Genomic DNA, 20,529 nt, shown 5'->3' on the forward strand with positions numbered 1-20,529 from the left:
TTCATCAAAATGTCACCCTTAAAAACTTTATTCAAATACTTTTAAAACAAATATAGTGCATTTGTTTAAAAAACAGAAACATTGCTATTATAGAACACACACAAAATTGAGCACTCCTTTGAACACACGGCAATGTCCTGACCGAACAGGATGGAACAGTCTGAGACCCAGAGCCAACAGAAGAACCTGGTTATTCCTTACATGGCAGGTGTATCTGAAAAGCTCAAAAGGATTTTTGGTAAACACCACATACCCGTGCACCTCAAACCCACAGACATACTAAGACAGAGATTCATCCACCCGAAAGATCAGACACCAAAATGCAACAGGAGCAATATAATATATACAGTCCAATGCAAAGAGGAGCGGTCGGAGCTCTACACTGGAGAAACTAAACAGCCATTAAACAGGAGAATGGCTCAGCATAGAAGGGGCAATGGCTCAGGATCACAATCTGCAGTGTTCCTTCATTTGAAGAGCAAAGGACATTCATTTGATGACCAGAATGTACTCATTTTGCACTGAGAAGAGAGAGGGGTCGGGAAGGCCATACATGTACATATAGAAAATCCCTCAATCAATAGGGGTGGTGGCCTTAGACACAATCTGCCACCTATTTGTCATGCTGCCCTTTCATCCATCCCCAGAAAGATCAGGACTGCACCTGCCAGAAAGACCACTGTTAGTAACCCATGACAATGGGTCGAGAAAGACTGCAGAAGTGGAATTTTCACTCACCCCCCATCTTTCGTCCATCTAATGAGCCTGTTCAGACCAGGGGGGAAGTGAAACCAATGTAGAGGATGTATCAAGGGTCTCCTACCAACTCTCCTCAGATCAGGGGTTTTAAATGCAATTTACCTGGGGGCCGCTAGAGGCAGAGTCTGGGTGAGGCTGGGCCGCATCAGATTTTCCGCCAAGCGGAGCAAGAGCCCGAGGAAGCCGCCCAGGAGTTTCCTTAGCCGACAGACAGGTGGGCTGGCTGGCAGGCTGCAATTCTGGATGGAGGGTGCAAGAGGTGCTGTCTTGGGAGAGAGCCGGTGAGCGAGGCAAGGCTTTTTTTTACTCTTGACAGCAGAGGATGTGTGGGCGCTTTGGGGGGGCAGGCAAGGCGAGGGCCACAAACTATCATCTGGGGGGCCGCAAATGGCCCCCGGGCCACATGTTTGAGACCCCTGCCTCAGATTGAAGGAGCTACTTGGATGAGTATCAAAACATTTTAACCTAATAAGAAAGAAGTCCAGTTGCCATGACTCAACTTCCAGATAACCTCATCTGGATGACTGAGAATCTTCACAGATATAGAGCTGTTAATGATATGACATTTTGGAGGTAATTGACTCATATAGTTGTGTGAGGATGAACCAATGCATCTGAACCTAGAATTGAGCTGTCCCCTCCTTTGTCTAAAGTTGAAGGATTTGGCACCATCTTTACACTATTACCTTCAATGGTCCAAGCCATGGCAGGAGAAGGCAGGAATTTAGGAAAAGAGGAAGGTGAGAAGCCTGTGGCGAGAAAGGGGCAACCAATAACGGAGAGTTTCTTGATGATAGACGAGGAGAAGGATGTGAGCAGATTAGAATACAGGGAAAAGAGAGCTCGGGATCAGAAGAGTGGGAATGTCTGGGGGCGGGTGGTAGAGAAGAAGATACGTCAATCCCCCAAAGTGGTGAAGGGCCCTGTGTGTTCTCCTTTTCCCATAAGGAGGAGATGGAAGACGATTGAGAAAAGAAGGTTCCAAAGGGCCGGGAAGCTGTGGGGATTGAAATACTTTTTGGGGAGGTAGAACCTCGGGAATGGACCACCTGAGAGGGAAAGGTCCCTGGAAGAAAGTGGTGTGTCTAGAACTGATACCAACCATCTTGATGTACAGTATCCCAAAGGCGATTCGGCTTGACACCCATGTTGTGGGACTATTTGCATGTTGAGGAGCCATTCCATGCAGAAGATCGTGAGGGGTTTGGAGTGGCCTCTCATTAAAGGACACTTTTGAAATGCCAGAATTGCAGGAGATGTGGCCCACAACCTCAACAGTTTCAGGTCCCATGGGACCCACTTAAGTTGTCATTCATACTATACTGTAAAAATATATTAAACCATTGTATAATGTTGCACCATCTCCTGTGATGACTTACTTGAAGGGCGAGGATCCACCTATCTTAAAATCAGAACCCAAGCACAAATTGTAAGGAAAAATGGGGAGACCGCCCACATCAGGATGCCAGAGATATAGAAACTAAAGCATCAAAGATGAGATCAAATCCACATGTTAAGGAAAAGCTGGCCAACAGATTGGAAAGACACATTTCAAAGTATTCTTTGAAGATGGACTGTAAATCACATTTGGCCCAAGGATGTCACAGGAGCACTTGCTACCTGGAATTTCTTGATATGCACATTTATCCAACTCTACCCGTAGAGGCATCTCTCATTTAATTGCTTAAAGCAAAAGCCCTCTTTAAAATGGTGCTTGGCCAAAGTGTTTCCAGGAATCAGCAAAAGGCCAAAAAAGGTACTTAAAGACTGCAGCCAGAAAACAAAGGGGTTAGTCTCCTTAGACCCTCTAGGTCAGTGGTCCCCAAACTTTTTAGCCCTGTGGACTGGCTGGGGAAGGTGGGCACTCCCCTGCACTTGTGCGCATACGCGAAGGAGCACTCTCTCACACGGGCGGGCGTGCACATGCGCAAAGGGCGGTGCAGCACTCTCATGCAGGCGCAAACGGGCTGTGCAGGGGAGAGTGCGTACAGGGGTGAGGTCTCTCTCTGCGGCCGGGTTCAGCTCAGGCCATGGACCAGCACCGGGCTGCAGACTGGCGGTTGGGGACCTCTGCTCTAGGTCAGTGGTTCTTAACCTTTTTGAAAGAAACGCCCCCTTGAGCCATTGAGGAAGTTATCACCGCCCCCCTCCCCGCAGTGATGATTTCTTTCTTTCTTTCTTTCTTTCTTTCTTTCTTTCTTTCTTTCTTTCTTTCTTTCTTTCTTTCTTTCTTATTTATTTATTTATTTATTTATTTATTTATTTATTTATTTATTTATTTATTTATTTATTTATTTATTTATTTATTTATTTATTTATTTATTTATTTATTTATTTATTTATTTATTTATTTATTTATTTATTTATGACACTTAAATCCAATGACCCCTGAAAACAAAATTCAATTCCAAGAAAATGAAATGCCCCAAAAACATTTAATGATTTAGTTGCAAGCAAATTTTAAGATGCATAAAGAAATATAAAAAGGGCATAAAAACAAACCACAATGCAGGAACTAAAAATTTCAAGACGAAAAGTCTGAAACTAAATTAAGATTGGAGGAAAATATATATTCATGCACATTGTAAAAAGGCTGCAGCCATCTTAACAGGTTTGGCTTGCTCCAGGGCCCCCTACCACCCCCCTTCTGCTCCAGCGCCCCCACACCGCCCCTTTTCGTTCTATCGCCCCCCTGAAAAATGAAATCGCCCTCTGGGGGGCATTATCGCCCACGTTAAGAACCACTGCTCTAGGTGATCAGGAGGAATGTAGCCTCCAGAAAATGGCAAATCCACATACTATTTAGCCAAGCCATGGCAGTTAGAAAGATTAGTTATGTTAAGGTTAGATGTTTGTAGATTGCTTATATCAAGCTGTACTTTGTCTAAGAAATGGGGAAACAAATTGTATCATTCTTACTGCTTAGTTTCTTAGGCAATGCCTTTTCTGTTTGAACTATGTCTTTTTGCTTTGTTTCTAATAAAAACTGGATTCTGTTTTTGAACTGTCTACTGTGATGTGGAAGACTTACCACTCTCTGGTACAAATCTGAGTCCAAGTGTCTTACCGCTCTCAGTCAAAATTACTTGAGATTTTTTAAATCTTTTTTTCATTTCATAGAAAAAGGGAGGTAATGGCAGAACTACCTAGAATTTCAGAAAGAAAGGAGTCTGGGGGCTGGAGAAAAAGGAGTGCTAGGTCCCTCTCTCCCCAGCTTCGCCTAGCCTAGACCCCAGGTCCTAAATCCCTTTTCAAAATAAAATAGCCATCACACATCTGAAGCAAGTTTATGGCACATAACATAACTGGACGTTTGTTTTGCTTTTTTTAAAAAAACACCAAACATTGTATAGTAACAAGATGAGTGGAATAGTTGAAACTATGACAGAATATAGGCACCAGATCTGTTATCAAATAAGATCATCCCTAGCCAAAAAGGAAAAAAAGTAATTTCACAACTTAAAGCAAGTGAGCTTCTGAATATTTGTTTGTAGAGTCACGAAATGAGAAGGCTGATGGGCTAGGTGATCACCAGATAATTACGATAGCAAATAGTCCTAGAGATAGAAGTCACCACACACAGAGAAGGATATCTGCCAGCAGTGCTCCTGATGGGCGACTAGTAGAAGAGGACCTCGAATAAGACTGCCTGCCCCCAGGAAGACTGTGTTTTATTAACCTTACAAGCTCACAGATAGTTGACATTATACAGATAGAACAATGGTTACATAATGCGTTAGGATTGGACCAAATGAAGGCTTTGAAGTTAGCTCCCTATCACTATGAGAAAGAGGAAGAATGGGTAGCCACACCTCCTCTCAGAAGCAGCTGTGACGTCCCAGGAGAGTTTGCTCTACTATTGTAGAATCAGCCAACAGCCTAGCAACTTTGGGGAGGGGCACTCCCCCACATTTGTTCTCTATTCTTTTAAAAAAAGATATATTTTAAATAGTTTTCCAACCAGACACATAATCCGTTTCCCAGCACCAATGACTGTTTGGCCAAGAAGGAGTTAAGAAGTTCTCTTCCTGAGAGTCAGCTAATTGGATCCTGACTGACAGATCCAGAAGTTAAGATTTCTCCTTTGAAAAACTGTGTCAGGAGCCTGCTCTCAGAAATCCTAAGACAATGTTTTCTAAAAGGACTCAAGGCTGGGACAAAGAGAACTCCTCTGTAATTTTATAATACAGAAAAACTTCAAATATGCCTCATAAAATTCTATGTTAATTCCTCTGAAGATACATGGCAAAATGTCCCCCTTTCTGTGTCACTTTCTTTTAAGCAGTGGTTCCTCAACTTGGGTTCCCAGATATTCATAGACTATAATTTGCAGAAATCCTAGTCAGTACAGCTAGTGTTTTGACTGTACTTGTGATCTTTCATTACCCTTCAAACATCTTCCTTCCCCCACCCACAAAGCTAGAACGATGTATCTACTTTAGAATGCTTTTGCTGGTAAGCCTGTTCTATGCATACTCAGTTTATAAGAAATTCACTGTTTTATCTTTTTGAAAACCTTTTTGGAGGATCAGTATTTCAGCCCCTGCAGCCTGGATTATTTCTAAATAAAACATGGGGTGAGGCCCACCATTCTCTTTCAAGATAAACAAAATCCGTATTTTCAATTTATGGACGGTATTTTAAATCTGAAGATGTTTAGGGTTGCCTATTTCTACAGTGAAGAATCACTTTTACATTAAAAAAACCCCTCATAACTCAAGAGCCCTTTACCCAATTTTCTCCAAATAAATTTTGCACAGAGCAGGAGCACAATGTCTGCTACAACTGGGTCTAATTTGGTGCTGATCTAAATCCAGTTTCAAAGTTACATTTTTTTGCTTGGGTTGTCCCAATTTTTAGAGGAGCCTTATAAAATGTTGATTTGTTGTATATCTGTAAAGATGGACAGTGTAATTGCATTTGTTGTGCTGCACAATATTTTTTGTTTGTTTTATTTATATAATACCTTTCTTCACCCAAAGTGGCTCACCATATTAAAAATAATATAATGTAAAATATAATAAGTTAAAAATTAAAAACAATTAAACTATACACTAATTAAAATACAATTGGATAATTACAAGCAAGTAAACATTAGAAACTATCTTAACTTTAAAACTTTAAATGAGAACCTGCCGTTATCCATGGAAGGTGAATGGTGGGAGGTTCAAGAGAGATAAATGGAAGTACCTCTTCACATAGTGCATAGTTCATTTATGGAATTCACTGGATAGCTCAGTAGTTTAGGTATCTGGCTGCAGAACCAGAGGTTGGAAGTTCAATTCCTCACTGGAAGGGACCCCACTGGACTCAGGTATCCATAGGGTCCTGTCCTGCTCTGCTCGTCTAAGATTATGTTATGATGGTTGGCAACTTGTATGGCTTGAAAAGCTGATTAGATAATTTAATAGAGGCTATGTCTGCTAGTCAAGATGCGTATGTATTATCTCCAGTATGAAATGCAGTATGTATATCAGCCACTGGTGAATATATGATGGAGAGTCTAATTGCATTTCAGTCCTGCTGCCAGTCTTCCCATAGGCTGGTCACTGTGTGACTGGAATGTTGGACTAGGTCGGCCTTTCATCTGATCCATCCAATGTGGCTCTTCCTATATTTTTAATACATAATTTTGCTGTTAAGTTGTATAGGAAGTTCTATTGCTGTACAGTATGTATTTTTCTGGAGTCACACCAATTACATGTTTATACAGAAAAATTCTTTATTATATGTTACTGCTTTTGCATATTTCTCTCTGCATCCCTCCTCAACAGTATCTCATGTTTACCAACGTTCTCAATTATTTTTTACAGAGTGATATCCTGCTAAGGATACTTTCTGAAATTTAGGTAAGTATTTTTGTTACCAGCTAGAAATCCTGTTCCACAAAACTGGTTCACACATGGGCTGTTCTATTGTTTTGACCTTCCTTTTGTCAAATGCCCATGGGCTGGCCGGCTCCTATTGCTTCTTCTGGGGGCAGAGGCAGCTGCAGCAGTCTTCTCCTTAAAAACGTATTGGCCACTTTGAGTGGCTGGTTCTTTTGCAGAGGGCTGGCAGATGGTGACCCTGACAACTATGAGGAACAGCAAACAATGCTGCTAGCAGAAAAGGGAAATGAGGCAAGGTGATGATGGCAGCATGCTGGGGAAAGGGGACTGCAAAGTTGGAGGCAGTGGCAGACCCTGTCCCCCCTCAAATGCAGGAGATCTTGGCTGCCTCTGAGTTACTAATTGCAAATGAGTAGTTACACAGTATTCTCAAAGGCTTTCATGGCCAGGATCTGATCATTGATGAAGGTTTTTTGGGCTGTTTGGCCGTGTTCTGGAACACGGCCAAACAGCCCAAAAAACCTGCAACAACCAGTAGTTACAAACCATCCTCAGGTCACCGTTCTAACAGAGCCCAGTTTAATCCATGAGACTGAGCAAAATGTGATCCTCCAGATGTTGTTGAACAGCAGCTTCTATCAGCCCTACCCAGTGGCGAGGAATGCTGGGACCTATAGTCCAGCAACATTTTGAGGATCACAGTTCACACAGCCCCATGGATTAAACTGGGTTCTGCTGGAGCTGTAATCTGAAGAAGGTTTCACTTAGAGGAAAATCCCATGGAATTCAGTGGGGCCTGCTCTTCAGTAACTCTGCTTAGCATTGCAACCCTATTTATCTTTGTCTTACATTTCTATGACTGTCTTCCTGGGCTGGAACAGTGACAGAAGAGGGATGGAGACAAGCAGAAAGCAGGAGAGGAAAGAGACAGATGGAGATGGAAAGGCTAGGTGGATAAATTGCTAGACTTGGGGAAAGACCGATGTACAAACCAGAAAGTCCAAGATTAAAATATGGGCCAACAGAATGGAATTTATGGATAAAGCTGCTGGAAACCACAAAAGGACACAAGAGATGGCTTTAACCCAGGGGTCTCCAAACCTTTTACCATGAGGGCCACCCTGGATGCTTTCAAGATCTTAGAGGACTGAAGGAACAGGAATGTGCGTATAAGGCCACATCAACACTTGCAGCCACGCCTGCACATGTGCAGATGCATGCATGTACCCCCCGCAAATGCCCACCTATTTGCCTGCCACGCACCCCCACTGCCGCATGCACGCACGCACGCACACATGCACCCCCATGCATCGCTCCTCCCCCTGCACGCAGACAGGTTTAAGGGATTGGGCTGGATAAAACGGCGGGCCAGATGTGGCCCGATGGCTGTGGTTTGGAGACCCCTGCTTTAACCTATGAGGAGTAGAGATGGGGAATGTTACTTGTTTGGACTACAATTCCCAGGATGTGACATTATCACTTCAGCTTGTGCAAAACTCTGCAGCCAGACTACTAACTGGAGCTAGCTACCGATCTCGAGCATATTACGCAACTGTTACAAGAACTGCACTGGCTACCAGTCTGTTTCTGGGCCCAAGTCAAAGTGCTGGTCATTACCTATTAAGCCCTATACAGCTTGGATACAGACTACCTGAAGGATCATATCTCCTTATATGTGCCTTCTTGGCAATTAAGATCTGCAGAGGAGGCCCTCCTCTCGGTCCCATTGCCAGCACAAGCACAGCTGATGGGGACACGGGAGAGGGCCTTCTCTGTGGCAGCTCCCAGGCTATGGAACACTCTCCCTCAGGAGCTTTTTTTGGAAGGATGTCCCCTTCCCTTTTATCTTTCCGAAAAAAGCTAAAGACCCATCTCTTCAGGCAGGCTTTTAACAGTTATAACTGTAGTCGTTAACCCCATTTTAACAGATAATTTAAATCTTTTTAATGTTTTCATGTATTAATCTTTTAATGTTCTTTTAAATCATATATTGTTTAATTTATCTTTTAATATTTAATTTATTGCGTTTTTAAATTGTGTGAATTTTAATGTTGTGAGCCGCTTTGGGTCCCTTGTTGGGAGAAATGCAGCATATAAATAAAACTAATAATAATAACGATCATTGGAGGATTTGGGGGAATCATGGTTTCACCAAGTAGCTTATCTCAGGTCCAATGTAGACTCCATCTGTAAAGTTGTCTTTCTATATGTATTCCCAACATTAATAGCTGTCTCCACTAATGATGTATAATAGCAGAGGTGCAATGCAAATTATAATCTCATGTCAATAACATCTAGTACCGTAAAGTGGGTACATTAGAAGCCATTCTGAGTTCTGCCTTTTTGCTCTAGTTGCAAGGGCATTCTCAGAGTGTTTGTTGAGAGCTGCTCTCAAATGTGGATACGTGGAAATACTCGGCATAATCATGGAGAACAGCAAAGACTGATGAGGGCCTTGAGTCTCTGGACTCCAGTGCTCTTGGGTACAGAGTTTGTTTCTCTTTGTGTCCTACTTTGTGTGACGTAAAGCTTCTTGGGTCTTTTCCTCGCCTTTTATAAAACTTAGGGATAAATGAGCAATTTAAAGAGGATGTAAAAACACAGCCATCTGGCATACTTAATAATAGTCTAAAGCTGTAGTAATAAGCTAATGAATTTGAACATAATACCTGGAGAGATCATGAAACTGTATGGAAGCAGCTGTTGCATTCTCTAGGGCGTATTTGTAATATTGTCAATATGCTGCTTTAATTATTCTTTGTTTTGCATTCTTCTAGTTTTATGACATATCGTTTAGCTCTTTGGCAAGGAAAGTGTAAGCATGTGTTTCTCTAATATGCATTTGTTTGCTTTAGTATTTGTCACATGATATTGAATGATCACTGACTTTGATGGTATCATATTTCACCTAGTGCAGTTTCTCTCCTAGCTTTCAGGGTACAATTGGCCCCTTCTTCTTGCTTGGCTTTCCTGTAGTTGGCATTGTGCTTCGCTGGCCTTGGCAGATAAAATGATTGAGGGCTAGGAACGATCCAGAGTTCTTCATAAAAATATATTTGGAAACAAGAGAGTGTCTGGCTGGAAGCATTTACAAGTCATGGTGTGTGCTGTAATAACGCTTGACTCAGAGGTGTGGCTGACAACAGCATCATGGGAAGTCAGGTATCTTTTTTTTTCCTTGAGAAACCGGAAAAGTTAGATGCAGGCAATAACTCAGAAGGAGTTTTCACCCAACACTACTTTCAGTTGGTGGTGTGGTGGTGGCAGTGATATATACAGTGAGGTCTCGACCTACGGAATTAATCCGTATTTGAACGGGGTCCGTAGGTCGAAACGTCCTCAATTCGAAAATGCATTCCCCATAGGAATGCATTGAAAACCATTTAATCCGTACCTGGCCCAAGAACCCCCCCCAAAAAATTAATAAAAATAAATAAAATTAATAAAAATTAAACTTACCTTTCTGAAGCCTTCCAGGGGTCTCCCGTTGCCACCATCGCCGCTGCCCGAGGCCTCCGAGGGCTTCTCCGCCACTGCCGGAGGCTTCTTGGAGGTCCCCCCCCTGCTGATGCAGGCTTTCTCAGGGTGACCCGGGCCTACTCCCTGGAAAAGCCTGCGTCGGCGAGGGGAACCTCCGGATGCCTTCCCCGATGCCATGGGAGGCCTCTTGGAGGTCCCCCGCCACAGACGATAGTGCTTTGGAGGCACTCTCGGCGGCGGCGGGGGACGTCCAAGAGGCCTCCTATGGTGGCGGGGAAGGCATCCGGAGGTCCCCCACCACCGCTGCTGGGAGCCGCGCTGCGCCACGGCAGGCGATCCTGGCCTGGCTCGGCTCCCAGCAGCCGCGGCAGGGGACCTCTGGATGCCTTCCAGGGCTTCTCCGTTGCCATGGGAGCCATCTCAGAGGTCCCCCCCCCCCGCCGCCGATAGTGGCTCCAAAGCACTATTGGTGGCAGGGGGGATCTCCGAGATGCCTCCCATGGCTGTGGAAGAAGCCCTTGAAGACATCCAGAGGCACGACCTACGGCCTACGGACTGGAAGGGGGAGGCGGGGAAAGCGCCAAATTTGAATTTGGCACTTTCTCCGCTTCCCCCTTCTGGTCCGTAGGTCGATTCTCCGGCCGTAAGTCGAAGTGAAACTTTGCGGCCTTCTGGAGAAGTCTGTAGGTGAAAAAGTACGTAAGTGGAGCTGACCGTAAGTCGAGACTCCACTGTATAAAAACATTTGGTACGCCTGGCTCCATGCTTCTGCAGCTGAATCCCAGGATTTCCTAGAGCTGAGCATTCAGCTCTTTTAGCAGCAATGACAATGCCTGCTATTGCTCTTGCCTAGTTGACTGGTACATTATTGTTGCACTTAGGAGAGAAGTGGGGGAAGGGATGAAAAGTACTCTCCTTTGTCACCCTGCTCCTTTCTCTATTTGATTCTAAGCTGGGCAAAGTGCAGCCCTCCTGATTTACTGGGACTACAACTCCCAGAAGTCCTAGTCACTAGGACCAAAGGCATGGAGTGCAGGGTGTTGCAGTTCAACATCTGGAACACTATGCTATGCCCTCTTCTGGTTCATGCTTACTATTGGATCCTTGGAGGTACAGCCCAGGATCTGGGGATCCTTGGAGATGCTTTCCCAAGATCTGTCCAACACATTTACTTAGAGCAGATGTAGGGCCTGCTTGATATTTTAGACCAGTGGTCTCCAACCTTGGGCCTCCAGATGTTCTTGGACTTCAATTCCCAGAAATCCTGGCCAGCAGAGGTGGTGGTGAAGGCTTCTGGGAGTTGTAGTCCAAGAACATCTGGTGGCCCAAGGTTGGGGGCCACTGTTTTAGACTACAATCCCCGCAATCCCTTCCTGTTGCCCATGCTGTGTAGAGGTGATGGGCATTTAAGTTTTCTCCACCCTGAGTTACAACCTCTTGCCAACTGATATAGCTAGCTATTATTTTTACTCCACAGGAAATTTATTGCAGTATATTCTATTCTTGTGCATAGTTTATTGCAAGGTGTTAATTTGTCAACTGTAAATTACAAACTCTTGGTGATGTATTCCTGTCGCCCTCCTTGCATCAATAATATGTTGAATAAATAGCAAAATGGATTTCTGTAAAAAAAATATATTGGGCTGTCATATATTTCTCCCCTCCCCTATTAAAAAACAAAAATTGAATGGCATGAGAAATGAAAAAGAAAAGAAGAAGAAAAATTGCAATTGTGAATTGGGTATTACAATTTAGAACACATATTGGTCTGGGATGTTATATTTAACAATGAGATGTCAAAATCAGATGAGTTCCCAGCAAAATAACAGATGACTGAAACTGACCATCTCTGTTAGTCAATAAATCATCTTTCTGTAATAACAAAAAGAAGTGTTTCAGTTTCCCTCTCATTAATTTCTCTGTAGGTGGTGCTTTGACATAACTGTGTTTGAAGGCAGGTCAGATATAACAGAACTAAACACCAGTGACGCTATGGTTAGGTCTGCGTTTCTCACAGAAGTGTGGCCGTACCTCATTACGAGGTCCTGGTTTTCTACTTTTCAGAGAAATATTTCCAGTTTTATTTTTCAGAAACAATGGTTTGTCGTCCTCTTCCCTAAAGAAGGACAACAATGGTATTGGATTTTGTCTTGGAACAAAAGCCTTTCTAGAATCGCCAGGTCAGCAGCAGCCCAGATTTCAGAGTTAAATTCTGAAACAAGGAGGTGGGTCCTTTTCGGGGTTCTGTCAACCTCTATAGCCCATGGCCCAAGTGGGATGAGAAAGGCAGATGCAAAACGCAAGGTGATGAGTAAATTTATTCAGAACATTTAACAAACAGACGAAGAAGTAGGCAAAATAACAGAACAGAAAATGGGGTTAGGAAGCAAAGCAAAAGCATCCTGCGCACGCGTTCCAAGCTTTTACACAGTTTTGAGCTATGACTGCTCCAACTGTCACATCAGAAGGGGTTTTCTCCAATCAAGAGAATAGATGACACCCCAATTACAAACATGAAAACTGGACAGTTAGCTTATAGTCTATGTGAGGATGATAGGAAGACAAGTGGGGTGGCTTTTAGAATTATGTAGCATATTAGCAAACAGCTTGCATTCTTAGGCTTTTTCTTGTTTGCTCAGGTCAGACATTTAACTCACTTCCTTATCTAACAGGAAAAGGACATCTGCTCTGACTGATGCTTCAAAAAAGAAAAAGAAAAATACACCACCCAGCTTCATCCTGGGTGTTTTTTTAACTTTCACTTAAATTAAAACAAGAGAATCCAAGAATGTAAAACTTATAAGCAACTATATAATAATAATACAGTGTAGGGGGTCAGGCTTCATGCTAACAGGCCTTGTACAGTGATGGGCCAGGCAAGGATGGGATTTTTCCCCCCCACAAACTCTGTACTGCAGCCACCAGAGGTTGTAAAATAAGAAGTTTCACGGGTCGTGGTGCCTGTGCTCCACCCCTTGTGGTATCCAAATATTGGTGCAAAATAAAAAAAGTAGTGAGGGAGGAAACTGGAGAAAAAGCCAGTGATGTGTGCACTTGGGCACATCATAACATTTGGAGTGATATGCACACGCAGAGCATCTTAATGCTGAGCCAGCTGACCCCAGTGTCTACTCATGTGGAAACCTAGAAACGCATTTCAGTTTTCTAAGATGTTGTCTGATGCCCTGCACTGGGAATCCTATGGATTGTGCATTTTATGGTCTGCGTTGCCTTTTATTCAATGTAACTTTATGGTCTGCATTGCCTTTTATCCAGTGTAGGCAATATATATATTGGGTCTATATTTTCCCACTCAGGAGTGGGAAAAGTGCAATTTCCTGAATACAGTACTTGCTTTCTATGCTCCCCCCCCCAGTACTTGTAGAAAGGCAGTGTTGTGGTTTTCCATAGGGTGTGTGTGAAAAAAGTGGTATATGTGGCCCGTGGCCCATGCAATGTCCATCTCTACCTTAAAAGCATCAGACCTTTCTCCCCTGTTGTTATGTTATGTGCTGTTAAGTTCCATCCACCATATAGAAACTGTATTATAGCTTTCAAGGTCAGAGAGAAATTTAAGGATGGTTTTATTAGTGTCACACTCTCATTATCCCTGAATTCCCAGGTCTCTTGAGTCATATTCCATCATTCTATCTGCTGCACCTACCTGGATACCTATTCTCTCTCCCCCCCCCCCCCCCCGGTAGATGTCAGTTTCTGTCTAAATCCCTCAGGCATGTTGATCTACGGTTATAAATAATTCTATAGTTTGTCTAAGTGAGCAGACCATCTCAGAGGTTTCTTAGTTAAAAATACTGGACCAGGTTTTTCCTTTGGAAGCCTTATAGAATCCCAAGTATACATTAAGTTTTATTTCAGCTTTCAAGACTTATCTGCTTGGTTTCCTATTATCAGCAATGGATCTCTGTTTTCCAGAGAGGAATTGTGAAACCTACTGTGCAATTCTCTAGACCAGGGCTGCTGGCTTTTTTTTTTTAATGAAGAATATTTGTGCCAGTTAAACAGCTTCTGCCCCCTTCACAGATTGCTGCCTTATCGTGGCGAAGGGGCTTGAGTAATTCAGAGAAGCTATGAGCTATGCCATGCAGGGACATCCAATATGGACAGGTCATAGTGGAGAGTTCTGACTAAACGCGATCCACCTGGAGCAGGAACTGGCAAGCCACTCTAGTATCTTTGCCAAGAAAAGCCCATGGACAGAAACAAAAGGCTAAAAGATATGACGCTGGAAGATGAGCCCCTCAGGTTGGAAGGCGCCCAACATGTTACTGAGGAAGAGCGGAGGACAAGTACAAGTAGCTCCAAAGATAATGAAGTGGTTGGGCCAAAACTGAAAGGATGCTCAGCTGTGCACGCACCTGGAAGTGAAAGGAAAGTCCGATACTGCAAAGAAAAATTTGAAGGGGTAGAGGAACTAGAAACCAAATTGCTAACAGCAAACTATGGCAAGTTCTTAAAGAAATGGGAGTGCCTGACCACCTTATCTCTCTACGGAGAAACCTATATGTGGGACAGGAAGCAACAGTTAGAACTGGACATGGAACAACTGATTGGTTCAAAATTGGGAAAGCAGTATGATAAGGCTGTATATTGTCTCCCTGCTTATTTAACTTCTATTCAGAATACATCATGTGAAAGGCAGGACTGGATGAATCCCAAACTGGAATTAAGATTTCCAGAAGAAATATCAACAACCTCAAATATGCCGATGATACCACTCTGATGGCAGAAAGTGAGGAGGAATTAAAGAACCTCTTAATGAGGGTGAAAGAGGAGAGCGCAAAAAATGGTCTGAAGCTCAGCATCAAAAAAACTAAGATTATGGCCACTGGCCCCATCACCTCCTGGCAAATAGAAGGCCAAGATATGGAGGCGGTGACAGATTTTACTTTCTTGGACTCCATGATCACTGCAGATGGTGACAGCAGCCACAGAATTAAAAGACACCTGCTTTTTGGGAGGAAAGAGATGACAAACCTAGACAGCATCTTAAAACGTAGAGATATTACCTTGCTGACAAAGGTCCGCATAGTCAAAGCTATGATTTTTCCTGTAGTGATGTATGGAAGTGAGAGCTGGACCATAAAGTAGGCTGACCGCTTTTGAATTGTAGTGCTGGAGGAGACTCTTGCAGTGGTGTCGAACTGTGGCCCTCCAGATGTTCTTGGACTTCAACTCCCAGAAGCCTTCACCACCACCTCTGCTGGCCAGGATTTCTGGGAGTTGAAGGCCAAGAACATCTGGAGGGCCACAGTTCGACACCACTGCGTCTTGAGAGTCCTCTGGACTGCAAGGAGATCAAACCTATCCATTCTGAAGGAAATCAACCCTGGGTGCTCACTGGAGGGACAGATCCTGAAGCTGAGGCTCCAATACTTTGGCCATCTCATGAGAAGAGGAGACTCCTTGGAAAAAACCTTGATGTTTGGAAAGCGGGAAGGAAAGAGGAGAAGGAAACGACAGAGAACGAGATGGTTGGACTGTGTCAGCGAAGCTAGCAGCATGAATTTGACCCAGCTCCGGGAGGCAGTGGAAGACAGGAAGGCGTCGCGTGCTGTGGTCCATGGGGTCATGAAGAGTCGGACACAACTTAACGAGTAAACAACAACAAACAGTTTCTGTATATAGGAGCAAGTAAAAGCTGTATCAAGGAAAACATCTAGCATATAGCCTGCAGTGTGTTTCATTTTCCACAAAGGGGAGCTGTTAGAAGTTAAAAAAATCATTTCTGAATAGTTATGGGGCAGCGTCTGTTTCAGCAAAACACTTTCTGCAGAGTGACACATTTATTTCCTATATATCCAGTGAGTAGTGGTCAAAATAAAGCATGTATTTTTCTTTTTGACCTCCGTGTTCCAGAACATGACTGTTGGAAGGCTAGGCTGGCTCAGTTCTGTGCGTCTTTATTCAGGAGCAAGTTCCAGTGTAACAGGTTCCAGACATGCAAAGCACAACTCAATTTGAACTAGCTCTAATTAGAAGGTAGTGATTGTTTAAATCCCCTCCTGTTTAAAGGAATAAAATGTAAAGACTTTGGAATCCCTTCTTAAAACCAGAGATAACAGCAGGCTGAAGAAAGGCTGACTTGACTGTCTTTATTAAGGAGAAGATAAATGCAAACCCTTAGTGTCAGTGAGCGACCAAGCATAAGAAGCTTGTGGGTCAAAAGGGGAATGATGGTGGATTGGATGATCTGCATCTCTCTATAGCTGATTTTCAGAGCCATATTGCTGTGGCAGTGCTTGCTCCACAGAGGACCTCCAAAATAAAGTGCTTTTTCTTCACAAAAATGCTTTAATTTCCCTTGGATGAATTAATCACGGCTTTAATACTATTTGCACAATGCAGCCCCCCCCCCCAATACCATTGGATTGCGGTTCCTGTCAGCCATGTCCCGCATAAGCAGTGGTGAGGAATGCTAGGAGTACAAATTCAGCAAACACCTAGAGGGTCAAAGTTTGTTCTTCTCTGTGTCTTGGATTCCTCTCAGCAACCAGAATTCTGAATCTTAAAATACAAAGTAGATCAAATAGCAGGGGGCTGTTGGAGTCAGAAGTACTTAAATGTTCTCAGAGGGAGAATGACTTTGCAAATTGAAAGTGATGCCATTGTGTGACACAGTACACATACACACACTGTGTGTATACTAGAAAAAGGAAGCATTCTTGGCTCTAGGTAGGTGGTATATACCTCATTTTAAGAAACAGTAATCTGTGTCAATGAAACACTGTGAATGATGATATTAGAATTATGATAGATAGAATTATGATAGATAGCATTTTCTTACTGTAAACATTTTTGGATGAATAGAAATTACCATGATGAGGAGAGGAAGGAATGTTATTTTGTGTATGGCAACTCTAGCTTCTAATCACAATGAATGAGTTTATGGAACCTCTCAGTGTTTGGGTGAAGCCTGTTGAAGTAGGACCAATCCAGTATTTAGTACTTTTTCTCCTTCTACTTCCCAAGATCTGGCATATTAGAAATATTTTGACAACTTGTGGATCCCGAGAAGCTATAGCATTGGGTGCTTGCTTTGAAAATGCTGGATGTTCTTTTTTTTGTCTTATGCTGTAGACTCCACATCCCTCATCGAAATTGTCCTACTACAGTTTCTCTGTAACTTGCGTCCCAATTCAACAGAAAAGCTTTAAACTGCTTTTCATTAATCATAACTGCCTGTCTCTTGTACTGATCCTTCTAAAATGTTGTAACTTTCTTACCTAGGGATGCACTGTTACTGTGAGGGGCTTGCCACTGGTGTCCTGGGAAGGCTGTCTGTAGCCATAGCTTCTCAGTCCATAGTAGACGAGGAGGAGGGATGAGAGGTGACTGGGAGGGAACTGGCTGATGAGGGCTACCTGCAAAGGGGAGAGGGTAAGGTGGAGGCCAGTGTAAAGAAGGAATACTGGGAGGACTTTTAAGGTCTTTCTTCAGGGAAATGGAATGTCAGAGACTTCGGAGGAGAAAAAAGTGTGTGGAAAGGCCGTAGAGGCTTGGGATCCCAAATTCTATTCCTTGGTGCACTTCGATACAGAGGAGAGCCAGGCTGAAGTCCTATGAGGAATCCCAGAGTCAGAGCTTGAGGAGCCTACTGCACCTGTGACATGACCTTGTTGCCTCCGTCATCCAACTGGAGAAGCAGCACCCTCTCTGACCCAGCTGTGTTGTTGGTAATGAAAGCGCCAGTGAGAGAAACAGAATAAGATCCACACAGAACAGAAGAGCGACCATCATTACCCTCTGCCCTGCTCTACTCGTCATCCTTTTACCTAAGTTGCAATAAAATCTGTTCTTGGTCATTCTCACAACTTAGAGCCCATGGAGACTTGGCTGCCATTCGCACCACCAGAGGTGGGTCCATTGACACTCACTGTTACATATGCCATTTCCATACAAATTACCAAAAATGCAAAAAGTATCAACAACACAGGAATGAGGAAGATAGAGATGAATCTGCCTTCTATCTGAATAGTGTTCTTTCACAAAAAGCATTGTATAATCTGAAATATGATACTTTCCTTAATTAAGGCCACTTCATTTTGTGTGTCATTTTTAACAGTTTTCCACTGAAAAGTGAAATACGAGTACATCCTCTTTTTTTTCTTTTTGGGAACCTGAACACAATGACTGGTCTTATAAAAAATCGAAGCATGTATTCTTATATACCTGCAATCCTTCATACACCCTTGGAGGGACAACTCTCCCTGTAAATTTCACCCAGTTCTGCTAAGAAAATAAAACTATTAGAAATTACTTTCAAAATATATCAAAATGAAGAACTGCATAATATGCAAAGCATGTAGTCTCCTCATAAGTGCCTACAATGCCTGAAAATCTAATTAAGTTCTGACAAATTAGAACAAAGTATTAGCTGATTTCCAATCACTCAGTGAAAGGCACAGAAATTTTGATTTCTAAATTACACTTAGATTTTGGACCCAAATCAATTCACTTGGGCTGTGTCAGCTCAAGCCAGACTGGAGTCCAAATCAAATGTTGTGATCTATACCCTTAATTTACTTAAGAGCTGTAGTATTTCTTATATAATCCTGTGCAACATTCATTTTTAAACCTTTCCACTTTAAAAACAATGTGAATGACTGGGGAAAACATATGGAAAAAAAATCGCAGCCAAAATGTCTGGTTAAGAAAAAGGAATAAAATTTGAAAGAGAACAACTCTGCAGGGCTGGTGACATGTATAAGAAACTATTGTTTCCTTGTTTGAACAAGTTGTTGTGAGAACCTAGACTTGTATGCATCCCCTGTCCTCTTTTTTTAAAATTTCATGAAGGAAATGAGAAGAGTCTGCTTCCAGTTTTTCAAAAAGCACAGCTTTGTGTGCCTGTTTGAGAAACTATGATTGGTTTGAACTCTAACTGGCGAAGTTCTGGCACGTGGCAGTGCTGTTTGTATTCATTCATAAGTTGGCTCTGTCCCGTTTCTACATCAGTTTGTGACTTGGTATTAGACCAGACAAGCACGCACCCTTTATTTTGTGCTGAGACTATTTCTTTGTTGATACAGTACTGTTAGAAAGACTATCTTATTCATTCTCATTTTCTTCTCTTTTAAATTCAATAAAATATGACAGCATCTATTTTAATGTGTAGTTTCAATGTACTGAGCAGATTAGACCTTGGTTTTAATAGTTGTTTGCTTTTAGGCCACATTGGATTTATCCTGGTCTTTTGCAGGGCAGCTTCTTCTAAGTATGTTATAAATGTGTAAACATAGTTAGATGTGGATAAGTAGGCTGTACTCTTTAAAAGTTTGTTTTTCTGATCTTTCTTATTACAGTGAATCGCTTGATATTCTGCACCATTCCTATAAAACAGTATGATTGGCTATTTTTTGTGTCTAGTTTGGCACACTTGGGCAACTGTTACTATGGTCACCACACCTGTGTTTGTGCACGGGAGAGAATGATCATTCTGGAGGAGAAAGTGTACTAATAACATTTCAAGTGCTTAATTTCTTATCTCACCTTTTTGTTCTTCAACATCTAAGACAATGTATTTGTGAGAGCACAAACTTCGGCTGCAGAAATGTTACCAGAATGTATTGTCTAGTGCCTGTGACATCCCTGATGCTCAACCACATCTCCCCTTCTCATCATGATGTGGTTTTAAAGCCTTTGATGTGCATCTGCACACACATGAGTGTTTATCTTTTTATTTTCTTGGTCAGAGGTTGAGTGCTCCTTGTGGTCTGCAGGAAGAGTACTCATCAAGCTTTGTTAAATTAAAAAGAAAAGAAACACTGCCCTTATAATTGGCAAGAATCTTTCCTGTCTCATTTTCTGCAAGCATCCTCTACAGTGCTAGGATGAGTATATGTTATGTATTGTGTTTTAAAGGGTCAGAAAAAATAGTGGCCTGGTGATACCTCTTCCTCTCTCCCTCTTTCTTTCCACATCCATCAGTGGAGATGCAGCAAATTGCATTACAGGCCCACATGGGGACATTCCAACAGTTCTGTGAAATTTCCTTTCCATTTGGAAAGACCCTCTGTGGTTTTCTGTTCTTCTATGTGCACGTTCTCTCTTTCAGTGTTATCCGCTTGCTGCGTTCATTTGATCTTGGCCATCTTATTCTTGCTTTCCATTTCTGAATCTATTATAAATAAGCTCAGAGTCTAGCTTGGGAATGCAGTTCTAAAGCATGCCACAAATGCGATTTTATTAATATTTGTATAAGAAAAATGCAAGAAGAAAATCTCTTTGTGTGTCTAAATATATATATACACATACATATCTTAAAGGAATCTTGGCTATATTGTTGCTGTGTTGAATGATACCCTAAAGTATAAAGCAATGATCTGGACTTCATTATTTGAAGAGAGAAAAAATGAAATTCTTCTAAAGTGACATTCGTACCTTATTCGTTATAATTTCTCTCCCTTCTTGCCTTTTGCTGGAATAAATCTCCTTTTGA

At 42.5% G+C, this 20,529-nt stretch overlaps 1 protein-coding gene across 3 annotated transcripts in view; it reads left to right on the plus strand.

The window, feature by feature from the left end:
• Nucleotides 1-20,529, plus strand: part of FARS2 (phenylalanyl-tRNA synthetase 2, mitochondrial) — a 290,330-nt gene that overhangs the window by 1,373 nt on the left and 268,428 nt on the right. For all 3 annotated transcript variants that reach the window (XM_072998580.2, XM_072998581.2, XM_072998582.2), the window contains exon 2: nucleotides 6,573-6,608. The gene's annotated coding sequence lies outside the window, so the exon portion shown is untranslated. The remainder of the gene's footprint in view (nucleotides 1-6,572; nucleotides 6,609-20,529) is intronic.

This window comes from Pogona vitticeps, chromosome 4 (genome assembly GCF_051106095.1).
Source record: "Pogona vitticeps strain Pit_001003342236 chromosome 4, PviZW2.1, whole genome shotgun sequence".
NCBI classification, from domain to species: Eukaryota; Metazoa; Chordata; class Lepidosauria; order Squamata; family Agamidae; genus Pogona; species Pogona vitticeps.